General features: G+C 38.4%; 1 protein-coding gene and 1 long non-coding RNA gene across 2 annotated transcripts in view; both read left to right on the top strand.

Annotated features, from left to right (window-relative positions):
* LOC136248556 (adhesion G protein-coupled receptor L4-like) overlaps positions 1–17,974 on the top strand; it is a 215,115-nt gene that overhangs the window by 70,046 nt on the left and 127,095 nt on the right. The gene's annotated exons all lie outside the window — the stretch shown is intronic.
* Positions 9,587–10,124, top strand: LOC136251311 (uncharacterized). The gene is made up of 4 exons (XR_010699003.1): positions 9,587–9,730; positions 9,788–9,841; positions 9,905–9,951; positions 10,040–10,124. It is a non-coding gene; the product is annotated as an uncharacterized lncRNA (long non-coding RNA).

Raw genomic sequence — 17,974 nt, 5'->3', positions numbered from 1 at the left:
GGGATAACAATGCGGCTACCATAAAGTAGGAGGTTGTCGTATAAGCTAAGTTGTCCTCGTACAGCCCAATATGGTCTAAGGTTCTCTGGAATTTGGGGCCTGTGGGGCCACCCTGACTGGCAGTAAGTAATCACTTTACTTACAATTGAATCATTGGCTTGTCCTTGGCGATAGGTGTTTAGGCGTGGTTCACTGGCTGGCAAATGGTGTGTCACTGCTTGTATGAAGTACTCAGCTTCAGCTTGTTGGGCCAGGTGTCAGTCACGCAGTGGAAACCTATGTGAAGCGCTGCTCCCATTGTCAGAAGAGATATGTGCCGCCTAAGGAGCCCCTCATTTCTTCCTGTCGTCATCTGTAATGTTGGTGGAAGTTAAAATATCGTCGGCTTCCTCCCCCAAACAATAAAGGAGCATGCTAACTTGCCGAACATCATCCTCCTTGGATAGACCTGACGCCACGGGGAACTGTTCGAAACGGCGTCGCCACTTGGGCCATTGGTCAGGTTCGTCAAAACAAAATGTAGGAGGAGGTTGAAGCGATACGTTGTAGCTAGTAGCTGCCATATCCCACTCCTGTCACCATGTGACAAAACGAGGTACAGATCAACAGTGCGCATGCGTCATGTGCCATCTAATTAGAACATACGCTTACAATCATTATGGGTGTGCGTGATACATAATCAGTGTGGTGTGTGCATGTGCAAGTTCTCAGTCTATTCCACATATATTTTTTTATTATTTTTATTTTATTTTTATTAATGCTTTACAGCACAAGTGCTGAAGGTCTGTAGAGCACCTGGTCCTACAGCCTGCTCAAAGACTTTAGCTACATAAGGTGTGTTTGAAAAGTTGGAGAAAGGAGAAAAAATCCATGACTGGACCTAGGTAGCCTCGAACCTGCAGCCATCCGATTTACGCTCGAACGCTTACAGGAGTCTACCAGGTGGTCAGGATGTTTTCTCCTTGTTATTTTCATGTAATTATATCCAGTATATGTGCCATGATTTCCATTTCACTTCTTGGTGGGATAGTTGTTTTCTTAAATACAGTGATCTTTGCACAATGAGTGTCAGATTGTGTTGGTTTAGCTGTTAAAGTTACAGTCTGATCAGTTATTTGGATTTTACCACCTGCAAGATCAAGCACACACTTTTTGGCTTCCAAAAATCCACCCCAATATGGCTTCTGCAGTAATCTCATTAGCAACTATAAATTCATGATTAAAAGTTGCTTTCCCAATAGTAACTGGGACAGAAACACTTCCCTCTATCCTAACTGGTATACCATCGACCCCCACAATTCTTTGTGTTACAACCGGTTTTAGCATATCTTCAGCATGCCTTAGCTTATCCTACACTTCCTTATCCAGCAGTGATACCCCAGCTCCCGTGTCAACTAGAAATGACATAGGGGTGTTATAGATATTGCAGGACAACAAATAACTTGAACATTATTAATAGTAAATGTTTGAGGTACATTCTGTTCTGGTAAACTACTAGTGTGAGGTGCATTTTGAGTGGTGTTTCCAACTGCAGCTGCCTCTTGTTGTACTGGTGTAGCATTTCTAGGTCTGGCTTGAGCACATCCCCGAGCAAAATGGCCTGATTGACCACAATGATAGCAGATGACTTGCCTTGTCTGACTGAATTGACTTCTAGTCATGGGTGGGGGCATAGAACGGAAGTCATTAGTTCTCTGAGGTCTTATTTCCAGCTGCTCTACTCGTTGTACAAGCATTTGCATCATACCAAGCAGGTCCTTCTGTGTGGACTGGATTGTGGCGACAGTTTTGACATCATTTTCCTCCTTCACGGGTGTTGCAGAGAAATGTGATTGCTGACTGATTTGAGATGGTAAGCTTCCAACTCAATGGTACTGCTGACTGCATCCCGAATGGACATAGGATGACGCTGCTTAACTGCAAAGGATACCTGTGGGTCCCTTAACTGGTCCAAATATCTACTCAATGCTAACTCTTCTCTAGCCTCCTCTTGCAACTTCGGAAACGCCTTGCTAGCCAACAGTAACAGTTCATCAGCAAAGTCTGCCCACATCTCTTTGGCCCTCTTCCTTCTGCCTTCAAATTCTACTTTGTACAGTTGTTGTTTGCTTGGTGGATCGAAATGTTCGATTAATGCTTTCTTTGTGGTTGTATATGATTGCTGCATCTCGTGAGCTAGTTGAGTAAACACCACATGTGCCTTTCCCATAAGTCTCACTTTCAACCAAAGAAGTTTACTTTCGTCATTCCAGCTATTAACAGCGGAGACATTTTCAAAGTGACTCACCCACTCGTCAAAACTTTTCTGTCCATCAAAAACTTCTGGTAAGACCAACGGGCATGTTTGTGCAGGGTGTCCAGGCTGCTGTTCTCCTTCCTGCTCAGTCATCCTCGATGATCCTCTGCAAATGTACAACAGCACAAGGCGCTCTATCAACAATTCTCACAACCTTATCAGGTACCATTATTGTTAACTCCACGGTACTACAGAGGCTTGTGCTTAGGGTTCAGAGTTTAGTCAGTGACGTCGTAGTCTATCGCCTTGCTGAGACAGGATCGTCGTGTGGACTATGCCACTGTAAGCTGGGTCCACAAACAACCAACAAAGAAGTCCTTCACTGGGCAACTGCCCCAAAACATGTCATACCTTCATTTATATGTGCTGATGTGTGCATGTACAAAGATTGTGTTAATTACCACAAAGGCCTATTACAGTTGTATGTCAATCAACAGTTCTTGCTATACAAAATAATGCTACAAAAATAGATTGTATAGATACAAAACTACACAATACCAATTATTCAATCACCGTTACATAGAGATCACTTGTGATTTTTGCAAAAATTCTAATAGAACGCATGCCTAACATCCTCCTTGAAAAGCATCCTTCAACTCAAACCAACTCTCTGGTTGTTATTTGCAATGAGTATTGGTCCACTAGTAAGCATCAAGTGAAAAGGAATTAGTATCTGTATTTTAGACAAATGTGAAATTTGCCATTTTATTCATCTTCATATTATTTTCATAATATTATTTTGTTTCACTCATGTACAGCAAAAGTTATCCTCTTTTTCGCACTAAAAACTATATACCCATGCTTGTTTAGTCTTTCCACATGTCCATGACCTATTAATAAGCCCTTATTGCACAGATCATGAACCACCCTACAACTTGAATTTTTTCTAAGTTCTCTTCGTCATTACGTTATTGGCACAATTCTGTGTATTAAAGAAGCTGTATAGCAATAAAATTGCAGGATTCCATTTTGTGTGCTTTGTTGTAGTGTTTAATCTAGGCTGAAGCAGTACTCAAGGCTGTAAAAGTGCTTCTTACACTTAGTAGATTGCGCATGATGTCTCTGCATGGTGAGTATACTTCTTCCCGTAAGCGCACAATCATGATTTGCTATACGAGCACCCATACAAGCACTCTCTCACAGGAGAAGTGATAGCGCTTATACCAGAAACTATTCATTGTTATGAATGTAGTTTTTTATAAACCTTTTCCTTTCCACACAAAGCCTCAAGTTGGGTGGAGTCAGTTAGTTTTGTTAATTAAAATTATTATTTGTGAGTGCCTTAATTGTCTGACCACATTGTGTAAACAACATGGCTTCATGCTGTTGATAACCCAGACATTACAACTACACAGTATCTGACTGAATGATGTGTGTGCATGCAGATTAGCTACTCTACAGATTAACTGTACACGTATATGATGTGGTGTGTGAAACAATTCATTTGTAGATGCCACATATTGTTTGTGGGAAGCCATATGCATTCACACATGTCCACAACATAGATTTCTTTACGGTGGTATACCCAATGGATACAATACTCACATGGACAAACTCTAGCTGCACAAACTATATTATGTAACAATATATGCACCAGTGAGCAAATGTTGTAGTCCATGCAGCCATGAAAAATCTGCATGTGATTCTTCTTATTGTGTACGGTTTTGGCTGAAATAATAAATGCACAACCACTGACTATTTAACTTATAATTATATGTTTGTCAAAGTTCCATGTCTTGTGACAGGTAGCTAGCTCAGTATCATACCATCTGGTGTGTATTCATAAACAATACATTATGGGATGCTAATGTGATGACAATGACTAAGAGACTAGAGTCCTGACACATGTAGTAAGACAAGTTAGACAACAGCTGCTCAAAATTAGGAATGTGTGTAATGTATAGTCTCTCTATAGCTAAGAGCAGTCAGGTAAATACTCTAATAATCCAATCAAGTGTATCTGATAACAGCAATACTTACAATAAACTTGACAGCCGCTAATTGTAAATTGCTCTACATATCTACAACAATTATCATTATCAATAAAACCAATAAAACAAATCCATTACTGGATTAATAAAAGTACACAGACTAGATGAATAAATAATTAAATGGGAATAGAGATCGCTGAAAAAGCCACCAAACAAGAAGGGATCACTGGGGTGGTATGTAAACCACAAATCCCTATTTCAAACTGACAGAGCACGTAACTAAATATTTGTGACAGAGAATCAAAATAGGGATTTGTGGTTTACATTACCACCCCAGTGATCCCTTCTTGTTTGGTGGCTTTTTTCAGCAATCCCTATTCCCATTTTAAAATTTTCAATTTTTTATTCATCTAGTTGTAATAATGAATGCAATATCCACAGAAGTATCTTTTCACTGTTCTTCATATGTAGTTTGTCTATTTTGTTTTCTTATGCAAATTCTCTAGACAAAGCATTAATGCTGCTGAACTCTCTACAGGGTGGTTTGTTTGTAGCTGAGGGTGACTTGTTTGTAGTTGAACTCTCTACAGGGTGACTTATTTGTAACTGAACTCTCTACAGGGTGATTTATTTGTAGCTGAAGTCTACAGGGTGACTTGTTTATGGCTGAACTGTCTTCAGGGTAACTTGTTTGTAGTTAAACTCTCTACAGGTGACTTGTTTGTAACTGAACTCTCTACAGGGTGGTTTTTTTTGTTGTTGAACTCTATAGGGTGACTTGATTGTAGTTGAACTCCCTTTTGGGAAACTTGTTGTTAGCCGAACTATCTACATGGTGACTAGATTGTAGCTGAACGTTCTAATAGAAAAATTTATTATGAAGCTGAATGTTCTATTAGGATGACTGCACTATTAGAGTATATATTGATCGCATACTTGATACACCTAGTTGACTTTCGTAGTGTAACTCAGTGGTTTTTAATATGATTCCTTATAAACCACTGAAAGCTTGTTCTAAAACAATTGATCTACCTCTGTACCTGTTTTCAGTTGATTCCATAAACTATACTATTTTATTAACAAAACTCGATCATGCGCTTTTTACACATAGTCGGCATTTTTGTTATAACTCCATGACTGTTAATGCGATTTATTTCAAACCACAAAAGGTTTGCACTATGATATTTACTCCATATACAGATTGATTTTAAAATAATTCTGTCAAGCGGTTCACCCTGGAGGCGTGACAACAAATCTCCCTTGGAGTTTTGAAACATTGTGCATAGCTCCCTTGCTCTTTGCCTGATCTGTACCAAAATTGGACTGTAAATGTGCAGTATTATGTTCCTACTGCCCTGCAAATTTCAAGTAAATCGACCAAAGCATGCGCGAGTTATTACAAGTTTTCTAAAGTGTTCAAGACGAAGAAGAAAAGACTAAGAAAAATACGAAGAAAATAAGACGAACTTTGAAGGCGCATATCTCAGTGAAGGATGGGCGGATTCATCTCAAATTTGGAATGGGAAGTGCCCTACCCCGAGGGAGTTTCCACATCAAAAATGGTTAATTATTGTCTTGCCATTATTGAGCTACGGTTGCGTGAAAATGTTGTTTTCTTGGTTCCTGTAAAATACACACTTATCTGTCATGCACCTGCACTAACTGTACTTGGCTGTGATAGAACAGTCACCAAGAAGCAAAAAACATACACAAGAATTTTTTTGTCCAGGTTTTAATAGGCCTGTGCCTATTATGCCAGCATAATTTTGAGAATAATAGGTCACCCATTTTGTGAGAATAATTCCAGAATTATAGGATGATTTCAGACATAGTTTTAGATACATGAAATAATTGGTAGAATAAAGAGGCGTGTCTCTTCTTGATTAGCTAGAAGAGTGAGTTAAGCTACTAAGAATGATAGGAGTGCTACGGAGTACTGACTGAACAGGGAATGAAAAACCTCTAAAATCAGTAGAACACTCAAAGACTCTAATTAAAGCATTCAGATCGTTTCACATTAGCAATCTGCAGCCAGCATCTGGGATATAACTGCATGATTTTCTGCATTTTTGAAAAACCAAACACTTGAATTACTACTGTGGATATAGATATTTTAAGTCCGTTGTAGCTGTACTTATGGCTAGAAAAATGATGTGTTAGGTGGAATTCTTCACATATGGCTATTGATTAATTATTTAAAAATGAAGCGTCCTGCCAAAGCAACTCAATTAGAAATATTATAGAATAATAGGCTAGATACTAAAAAATAATAGGATAATTTTTTGGGAAATTCTGGAAGGAATAATAGGTAAAATTTTGAGCATAATGGGCTCAGGCCTAGGTTTCAAACCAAGGACCTCCTCACCTATATATATATGCCCAAACCCTTTACCACTCCACCACTGCTGTCAGTTGCTCACCTCACTTAATTTCTATCTTATAAACAGTGTTGGGAGTAATGCGTTACTTATGTAATACGTTACATAATATTATTACTTTTGTGGTGACTAAGTAATATAACGAAATATGCTATAAAAACAGGTAATATAACTCAAGTTGCTTTACTTACAAATGTAATGCGTTACCTAAGTAATATAGTTACTGTAACGAGTCTAATATTACATAATATTATTACTACAAGTAACGAAGTTACTAATCTCGTTAGTAATCCACTGAGTAACGCCTAGCCACAACAAAGTAATGAAGCCTACTGAATGAAGCTTATTCACCAGCTTCTTACTTATAACCAAGATTGCACATTGCCCAACAACGCAATCATGTCACGTAATAAGGTGGTAGTTTCACACATGACAGTTTAAGGCTGCGGACACAAAGTAATATAATATGTAATATTATTATAGTTACTTTATTTTTTGGGTAATATGTAACTGTAACTAAATAGTTCTGTTGCAAGTAATATGTAACCATCCCAAAAACACCTTCGCTGTAAAAAAATAGGCGCATCCAAGAAACTACCAGTACCTGGAACCCTATGTAAAAAAACAGCTCAGAAAAGTAACTGGTAACTTAAAGAGCTGATATCTGGAGCGGCCAAGAATACAACTGACTACAATTACTAAAGTTTTATTCCATGCAACAACACCTGGCTGTAAAGCAGATGCATGTACAATTATACATGGAAGTAAAAGTAACTGGCAACCGAAACAGCTGATATCTGAAGCGGCCAAGATTGAATGTTCATATACAACTAAGACAAAAAAGGCGGCCAAATTACCAGCCAATTATAGAATTAAAAGAAATTACTTAAGGATGCAGCAAGAGTGAATATAGAACACAGCTGAATGGTAAAGGTTCAATGTTTAAATTTTGAATTAGTTGTATATGAACATTCATTCTTGGCCGCTTTAGATATCAGCTGTTTCGGTTGCCAGTTACTTTTACTTTCATGTATAATTGTACATGCATCTGCTTTACAGCCAGGTGTTGTTGCATGGATTAAAACTTTAGTAATTGTAGTTAGTTGTATTCTTGGCCGCTCCAGATATCAGCTCTTTAAGTTACCAGTTACTTTTCTGAGCTGATTTTTTACATAGGGTTCCAGGTACTGGTAGTTTTTTGGAAGCGCCTTTTTTTACAGCGAAGGTGTTTTTGGGATGGATATCACTCATTTTTGTCAGTGATATACTCTACAAATTGGTAACAAAGGTAACTTTAGATGATCTTTGAAAATGAGCGATTAAATTTAATGCAGAGTATTATCTTGGAAAGTAAAAGATGCACCTGTCATCTTGTCTGACAGTATTATAAAAAGCCATACATACTAATGACTGTTTCATAACACCGTTCAGAAGTATGACTTTACAGTGTAGTATGACTGTTCTATTAAAGTAAATCTATCTTTACTGCATGTGACAATTACTGTTAGAATATTCCATATCTGTGCATGGTAAATGCTTCAGACACCTTATGCTCAAAAGTAAACTTCCAAGTGCCTAATTAGTTCACAGTATATACACAGCCACATATTGACAAGAGTCCTTAATAAATACATTACAGACTCTTAATTGTTATTATCATAATATTATAACCATTTTTTGTACAGTGTTCACAGCTTCAGGATTGCAGCAGTAGAGAAAGGGATGAGGCACTCAATCATCAAGACTCGGGGAGATGGAATAGTATTTCCATGGACAATGCTAGTACTAACCCCTCAAGGGTGTCACAGTGCAGTATAGATGCAACCAGTGTATAAGACCAGAGCCTTGATCATCACCTTTTGACTGAATTTTTATACTTGATGAAGCAATTAAAACTAAAGAAGTTGTAGCACTTACACTTTCCTCAGGGAACATACTCCCAGACTCCTTGCCTGTTCAGCAGAATAATAGGATGAGCCTTACTATACCACTTTCACCTTTACTCTGCAGGTCTCTGGATGTATCAGCAACATAATATACATAACTGTAGGTAATGCTAGTTAATGTCCCTCGGCAGAGCTATAGGGATGGGAATTTTGCCCTATCATCTCAGTATTGTCAATAGTTCTTGCAGTTCTTTGCCCAGCCATCATCAACCGCTGTCAAAACATTAGTCTTCTCCAGCCAGGTCCCAGACCCTTCCTCAAGCGTGCTTATCACACAAAACTATTAGTTTAGCAGTGCACAAATAATTCTTGACAGTTTATACTATATTAAAGTACACGTACCGTATTGGTGAACCATGGCATACCAACAGAATCCAGCTTGACAACTATCACTTGATCTATTTAGGGGAAATCTCGTGGAAAGTCCCTGATCACCTCAAGCGGACACATGTGATATGCGGTTTTTAATTGAATGTTTAAGAAAATTGCAGTCCATGTATTTGAGAAACTCGCTCCTTGTGAGAAACTACAATGCTTGAGCAACGCTTAAAGAAAGAAGTAAGAGTCTAGAATACTGAGGTAGACTACTCAATGATATATATGCCGGTATTGGAGGCTAACAAAATGGGGAGTGAAGTTTGTCCATCACCCGCAATCACCACACACTGATTAACTGTGAGGGTTTTTGGCTCGGTTTTTGGACCTATGCAGAGCTGAAAACTTCTAATGCTACTAAGACTAAGTAGCAGCAAATGCTGGTATTACCTCATGGCGAGATTGTCAACAAGGTGTACGGACCAACTGCCACCTGCCACTTACATCGGCAGAAGTCCAGGAACTTTGGCTGCAGGTTGAAGAAGTAACTAGCGAATGTAACGTGTGTAATGTTTGTATGTACTCATTCACACTGCATACTGGTCTAAATGGCTGGATTGATAACCAATGAAACCTGACTAATCAGGTCTCTGTGTAGTCTTTTAAATCCCCAAATGTGTTGTTTGTGTAAAAAGTGACAGTTTTTTTGGTGTAATAGCTATATGTATTAAATGCCCACCTTTCAGTTTTTACAGGTTATCTGGTCATAGCATGCAGTTCACCCACTAGCAGTAGCAGTTGGATATGGTCATGGTACATGACTCAACTTGTGACCAGGCAGAAACTGAGTGTGATGAATTTCAGGTCAGTTAATATATAGAGGAATTGTATCATCTATTGTGTTCTTTTTGTAGTTCTCAGTTGTCAAGTATACATGGACTGTAGTGACATATCAAGGGTGTTGTGAATTTCCAGGTCAGTCTACATACCAAGGAATGTAGTTGTTTATTATCTCAGGTATGTTTTCTGAATTTCCAGGATCAGGCGAACATACTCTTGTGGTGCGACCAAACTTTAATACCCCGGTCAGTTTACATGTGGTGCATATTGATATTTTCCAGTACCCAGATTTTAGGCATATTCTATTTAATACCCACTTGTTGGTTTTCGTAGGCCATCTGGTTGTAGCAGTTCACCCAGTAGCAGTTGGATGTGGTCTTGCATAACTTGGAACCATACAGGAACTCAGATGAAAAAGTGCCGTAAATTCAGGTTAGTTAACATACAGAGGAATTGTGTTGTTGCAATTCTCCCTCATCTGGACACCTATTATCCTGACACCTCTATCATCCAGAAACCATTGTCTGCACAGCCCAAATTAGTCATGTGGCTTCTAGTTTATTGACTATAATGAAGTTTGCAGTTGAAAGCTGTTAGATGCATATGGCTTGTTTATTCGACTAATGATAACTACCACTTGGTTGCTCGGTGATAATGTATTTTTTACAGCTAGGGGAGGGACCATAAATGTTTTGTAGTGACTTCAATTCTGCACACTAAATTGCACAGCACAACTGATAGCAATAACATTACTTCGCTTTAGGATATTTCTGATACAGTGGTATGTACCGGACTGGCTGGATAAGAGAGGTTCCATTGTACTTGTATTTGATGCCTGCTTGTCACTCTGTAGTTAAGCCTGGAGGATCCACCAGCCTGGCATGTTAGTTTTTTGTACATTCTCTTTTTACTTCAGTACCTGCTTGTTGGGGGACTGGTCTCTTGTGTCATCAGATATCAAGCAAGTTCATTTGGTGCTGGAGGTTAACGAAAGTGATTAGATCAAGGATCAGATCAACATCGACACACACTGATTCATCGTGTCAATGCAATAGGTATTTTAGACATATGTGTAAGCAGTGCCAATTCACCGAGACCCGTCAGGTGAAACTTCTAGTAGCTCAGATTCCAGTATTATCTCGTTGCAGGATTGTTGACAAGGTGTACGGACTGAATGCCAAATAACTGTGGCTCTGTTATCATTTGTGATCTCAGATGTTTCCGGATTATACTGTTGTGGTGTGACCAAAGTAATACTGAGGTCAACAATGGGATTCATCTGGCCTGGTAAGATCTTAGCATTATTGTTTATGATCTCTTGATTTCCAGGATGAGGCATACAGTTGTGATGGGAATAAACTAATTCATAGGTTATGTGACTATCGCATTTTATAATCAGAATTTTATTGTTAATATCACAAACAATTAATGTGATGTATTTTGTTATGTAACATGTATATTAAGTAGAGGTGCACCGATATCAATATCGGTATCGGTATTGGTACCGATATCGCGATATCTAATAATAAATAATAATAATATCGGTATCAGTGAAAAGTTGACTTTTTAGCAGATATGAGCAGATATTACACATAAGTACTATAATTGTCCAGTGTATGTTATAGTTGACTTGGTAGCACAATGGTCAAAGCGTGAGACTGGAGTTGTACAGGTTTTCATAATAGACAGGGTTCAAATCCTGAAGTAGTTACGATTTTTTTTTCTTTTTGCACACCTTTTTATCATCACCTTTTCACCATTTTTTGTTTTTTTCTTTACATAGCTACCTTCTAAGCTTTTTGCCAAATTTTTTACACATTTATTGTAGTGTCATACTAAAATCCTTTTATTTTCAGATATCAATATTGGAATCGGTAATTTTTTAGCCAATATATCGGTTATCGGTATATTGGAAAATTTCCATATCGGTGCACCTTTAAGTGACATGCATGATGAAAGCCACAATGGGAGTGGTTGGCGTGGGTAATGCTATGTAGCTAACAAGCTGGTTTGAGCTCTACAAGAAGCTTGACAAGCGAGTTGACAAGTCACAAATGTTAAGCAAGTTTAGTACACCATGTGTGATGTGGCACAAGAATTATGCTTGAAACACCTTCTCTAGTGACTGTACGTTCTTCGCGCTTTCACGCCTTATTTATAAGACATCTGCCAATTATCAATGCTCGAATGAGGCATGGTATTAAATGGAGTTTAAAGATTTCTTCTTAAAACACCTTCCCTAGGGAACTTACGGTTCTGCACGCTTTCACAACTTGTTTATCAGACAATAGGGCTTGTGTACACATAGTGTCTTTAAAAGTTATAGGGATTAGAGGTTTGAACGAAGAAAATACGTGAATGGACAAACCAGAATTAGATAATGTCAGTGCTATACGGACTGTATAAACATGGCTATGTTGACTAGTATAACGTGACGGTAAGTGTACATAAGGTAGAGAAATAAAGTGAAATGTGTAAATACGCCTATTTTTATATTTTAGCGAGGTCGCAAGATGATGATGACGACTCCTAAAGATTTTTTTAACATGTAACGCAATACAAATCCATTGAGAGATGTTGCATAATCCTGGGTTAATTGTGAAACTGTCCCTACATGTAAATAACTCACAGTAGTGGCTGTGCGTCTTTTAATTGGGCATACGCTTCGTAGTTTCTTGGCCGCACGACTCACTACCATGAGTCTTGATATGTAACTAGTTACTTTTAAGAAATAACTGTCCCAACACTGCTTATGAATATGGAAGTTCTAATTTAGTACTCTAGAACGGTAAAGTTTTATAATCTCATAGATCTATCAGTGGAAATTCTAGATTGTTCTAGAGAATTTTATGTGCATTGTATTAGAAGGGCTCACAAAAATGTGTGCTGTATTACAGTACCACTAAAATATTGACATATAGTCCTATATCATGTAGTACGATAGTACTGTATAGTAGGGACATTGAAGGTGGGAGTGTAGCCTGTGATAATATAACCCAAAAACCTGCTTCAATTGTTCCTCACAACAACATGACAGTATTGGTTGGGTAAAATCAAGCCCAAAAGTGTCTTCAGATTGACCCAAAATGTTTCCGTCAACTTGCTACAGAATTTTTTTTAATTTATTCAATGGAATTTCTACTGCCTGCCTGCCTGCCTGACACTTTCAGTCAAGCATAGCGGAAAACTGGCTACAGCTACAGCCCTAATTCTTTCGCAGAAATGTTTCTAGTGTACTTAAGAAAATAACCTTTGGTATATTGATAATCATACAATGCTTGTGCTATTGTCTTACATTTTATCCTTCTTTACCATGGCCATCAGTCAAGGTTCTACTGCTGAGTGTTAATAGACTACAGTATGGCTTCCATCTACCAGTGCATATTGCATCAAACTATTTGAATGCATGTGGTCATTGCACCAAAGTATTTGAACACACATGGCTCACTGTTAATATTGATCAGTGAGAGCAACTCGCAGCAAAACAGCAACATGTAAGTCAATAAATGTGACCCAGCCTGGGAAAACCAGTCTTATCGCCTATTTAAAAGTATTGAGAAATGCCGGTTTTAACCTTTTCATGCTGTAGGTGCCATATGGCACCACGAAGTATAACTTACACACTGATTATATTTTTGATTCGCTATCAACACTGCTGTGCGTTTTTATAGGTAGTGTGCCTATTGTGAAAAGATCACACCCCTACATAAATGGGAAAAGGGATAAACGGATACTCACGCACTAATACATAATCAGTGAACTTGTGGTCGAGTGAAACAATCGTTCTAGGGCTTACTTCAGAGTGATAACAATGGTATAACAGAAGTGAAGTGGTAAGGAAACAGATTAGGTGTGTTATAATGCTTCACAGGTTGATTTTCACATCAAGGATTTGTGGCCTTGTGTGGTTATGCGCATGCGTAGTTGCCAAATCACCAGACTTCCAGTAAATCGCTTCCATTGTCAGTAGACTAGTGATTTTCATTGTACTGTTATAAACACCTGTAAGACTGTTAGTTAGTGTTAATTTACTGGTTTGCAAAGATTAGCCAATTTTTTAACTTTGTGGTCACGTAGCTGTGTAGGTGTTACCGTTAAGTAAACCATATTACCATAAATGGATTCGCTGGTTAATGGTGATTAATATTATATATAGGTTTCTGGGATTATGTTGTATGGTTTGTAAGATATAGTGGCATATAGCTCATTGATTGGACCCTACAGAAAATTCAACGGTGAAACTGTTAATTAATTAAATTAAGTATTTAGTGTGTTGTAGTTTGCCAATGGTTGAAGCTATGTGTATCAAATTTTCACGTTTTACACCAATTCCTTACATACCAGAGCATCCACTGTGCTAGTAGCCAACAACTAAGTTTCCCGCCATTTTAGATAGTTTTTAAACTGAGGTTTACTGTATCAGATGAGCTGCAAAAGGAGTTGAGAGGCGGGGGGGCCTGGAAGGCGGGCAAGATGTTGTTCAAAAATTGAAAAGGAAGGTGTAGGGATAAATTAGGCTAAGTTCTGGGCCATTCAGGTCTCAAAATTGGCTGAAATGAAAGGCAATTCACAGAAGAGGTACTTATTCAACACCACAGAGCTGTACAGCCACATACAATCATCCCCAGACTGACCAGAGCTCTATTAAGGCTCCACACCACACGTACGGATCGCCACCTGGCTTGGGAAAAGCAGCCAGCAAAACCAGACCACTCAAGTCTAGGTGATTTTGATTGTGGAATTAGATAGTTTATTCATGTAGCTTTGTGTCCTGGGTGAAAAATCGAATCTGCTGACATGGACGATAAGACCAGTTTTCTCAGACTGGGTCACAAATATAGTTTAGTAACAATGTTAAAACTAAGTTGGGTCATCCAGGTCCCGCTTTACAGATTATCCGGATCTGACACTACATGCTAAATTAATTAGTGTAACCATGTAGACGTGTAGTAACATGTCATAGCATAGCCCTACTTCTTTCATGAGTCACGCCCACTTATGTAAATTACTGTCTGTAGACACATGGTAGCCTTTCCCATTCATCAGTCTGTAGGTATGCACAAATCCACATCCATTATTGTCTGCAGGCTTATGTAGAGCCACACCCACTAATCAGTTGTTATTGTATGAGTCATAATCGTGCTGTGATTAACTCTATATGATATTGTGACTTGTGGCTGATTTTGTGAAAAAGCAGATTATTTAGTGGTCATGAGCTTGCCAAAAAAACTTCGCAAACAAATATAAGAGAAAGTTAGGAATTTTAAATTAGAGTAGGGACGGTGTATAGTGCTACAATAAAAAGTACTGGAACAAACTGGATTGGAGTAGTACGTAATGTCCAAATACTGCAAAACAACAAGAAGTGAGTATCCCTACTGTACTACACTCAATGCACAATAGGGATATTCACTTTTTATTATTTTACAACATTACATACTCCGATCCAGTACTTTTACTGTTGCACTATACACTGTTCCTACTCCAATTTAAAATTCCTAATTTTTTCTTATACTTGTACTAAAGATATATGCAACAATGACACAGTCGTGATATAATTGTTGTCTCACTTTCCAGCTAAACCACTTACGCAAACCAGTCAATTTTTCTTGCATATTTCAGTAAACTGTAATTGTACAAACCTTCAGTAATGTGCTGGAAATCTGTTTAAATATCAACGAGCTGTAGCTAAACATTATACGTATATACATGTATATGTGTAACAAGTGTATTTCAAGATGCGTACGATAGTACTGTATAGGATCACAAAGGTTTGGGCATGGCCCATTAAAAAACATCACCCAAAAACCTACCTTACTTTTCCCTGACAACGATAAGGCAGTATTGGTTATGTAAAACTAAGCCCAAACAAGCCTTCAGATCGACTCGAAATGCTTTCAACAAATTGTTATGAAATTATTGAACAGAATTTTCTGGTGACTGATTGGTGCCTTCAGACAAGCGTAGCGTAACTCACCGGTTATCGACCAGTTAACGTTTCTCGCGTCATAAATCAGCCATACAACGTCATAGAACAGTGAAAATTTCAACACAACTAGATAAAGTAACGCCTAATACATCTGCTAAATATCATTCTCACAATTAAAACTATGCAAATACAGTGGTGATTATAGCTAAGGGCGTACGTTCATCTATTATCGACCGTCTCTATCTATTATCGACTTACGTGTATATTCCAATTAGCTATTATCAACTTTTTCCAAGAAACTGGTAATAGATCGCTATGAATTTCATGAAGCAATACAACTATGCAAACAGTCTAACCACTATTACGAGAAGGGTCTACACCTAAAAAATGAATCCATTTGAACCTATAGTTCAAGAGTTATGCACACACAAATTAGCTAAATTTATATTTACAGATTCCACATATATACAAGTCATTGTTAACTTGTAAGCACTGGCTGTGCATCCACTTCTTGTACCATTCATTAGTACACTCAACCCACCCCCTCATCAGCTTCCCAGCACTTGACAAATCATCCTGGTATAACCCAAAGCATACGGCACATTCATTACTAGAAAATTTCTTTGTCTTGTACACCATATTGATCTTCGTCTTCTACTTCTGAGTCAGAAGATAGCTCAGCTACCACTGGTGCCTTCTGTGTCTTGTTTGCAGACCTCTTGTGTTTCTGTCCTCTTTGCTTTGCTCTCTCTTCATCCTTCTTTCTTCTCGATTCAACTTTTCTTTTCTTCTTTCTCTTGTCGTTTTCTATCTCGCTCCTCTTTTCTCTTTGCTTTCTGTTCCTCTTCTTCCTTTTTCTTCTTTTCCTTTTCAATCAGAAGTGCTAAAGACTCAGCACTTGTGAGCACTCTAGCAGTTGATTTAGATTTGGTGGATGCTTTCGATACTACTCTTCTTTCACCCAAAATTTCCTGAAGCTCTGACACAAACACTCTGGTATTTGCTAGACTAGCTGAAAGACTGTACATAGGCTGTTCTGGTAATGGCACTACATTTTCCTTGTCTACTGTACTGTCCATAGGCTGTTCTGGTGATGGCACTGCATTTTCCTTGTCTACTGTACTGTCCATAGGCTGTTCTGGTGGTGGCACTACATTTTCCTTGTCTACAGTACTGTCATCTTCGATACTAGTATTACAGTTCAGTGGTTCAACTTGCTCCCCATTTACCTGTGTCTCTATGGTGGTGCTCGATGACAAATTCTCTGGAAGGTCATCTGGATGTTGTTGCTGTAGCCATGACACATACATTTGATCGTCATAAATGTTGTAGCCATTATCATACCTTCTTTGAAACAATTCAATTTGCTCCTCACTATATGAAACAGGTGATAGTCCTGGACCACTTTCTTCTAGATTGTGTTCACTAAACCCATCTTGTGAAACACTTGAACGTTCATTGGGCTGTGTCACTGCTGGCATCATTACTGGTGTTGCTTCTGGTATCTTATTAGATATTGAAGAATTATCATATGGCTTGATGGCAGTGGAATTGAATGGATAAACACCCACCTTTCGAAATCCGGATACAATTGTATGTGGTTGTATAGACAAAGCCAAGCCTTGTTGAAAAGTGATGAGAACTGAAATCTGGTGACCACTTTACCAGGGTTGTCGGCCATGTACTCATGACAAACTCTAGACCAATGCTTTTTTAAAGGGCCAAAAAAGCTCACATCAAGAGGCTGAGCGACATGAGTGGTATGGGGTGGCAAGCAAAAAAGAATAATTTAATTTTCAGCTGCAAACTTTATAGCCTACAAAGTAAAATGGGAGGAATGGCCATCTAAAAGTAACAACACAGGTCGAGAAGGTGGAATACTTTTTGTGAACTGTTTACTCAGCCACTCAAAAAACAGCTCGTGGTCTGTCCACCCTTGGGGTGACATTGTGTATTTTGTATCTGGTACCTCACCTCTAGTCCATTCATAGTTCAAGTGTTCCCCCTTAAAAATCACCATTGGTGGTATCATAGTGCCTACAGCATTAGCACAGGCTAAGATTGTTATTTGTGCCTTGTTCCCCGAAGATGGTCCATGATCCCTTTAAGTGCAACACGTTTCAGCTGCTTATGGTCAAGTGGCATGCCCGACTCATCCATATTATAAATGTAACTGGGTTTATCCATCAAGCCATTCACCTCCAAGGTATTCCTTAGCAATACAAAATAGTGGTCTAGCGCTGACTGGCTTATTGCATTGAACCTGCAATGTGATAGTGGATCTGAGGTTCGTAGGGACAATTCGGAATGTCTTTTCATAAATTTATACCACCATCCTT

The sequence above is a fragment of the Dysidea avara genome, chromosome 3 (genome assembly GCF_963678975.1).
Source record: "Dysidea avara chromosome 3, odDysAvar1.4, whole genome shotgun sequence".
Lineage (NCBI taxonomy): Eukaryota > Metazoa > Porifera > Demospongiae > Dictyoceratida > Dysideidae > Dysidea > Dysidea avara.
This window is presented reverse-complemented; position numbering and strand designations above follow the sequence as displayed.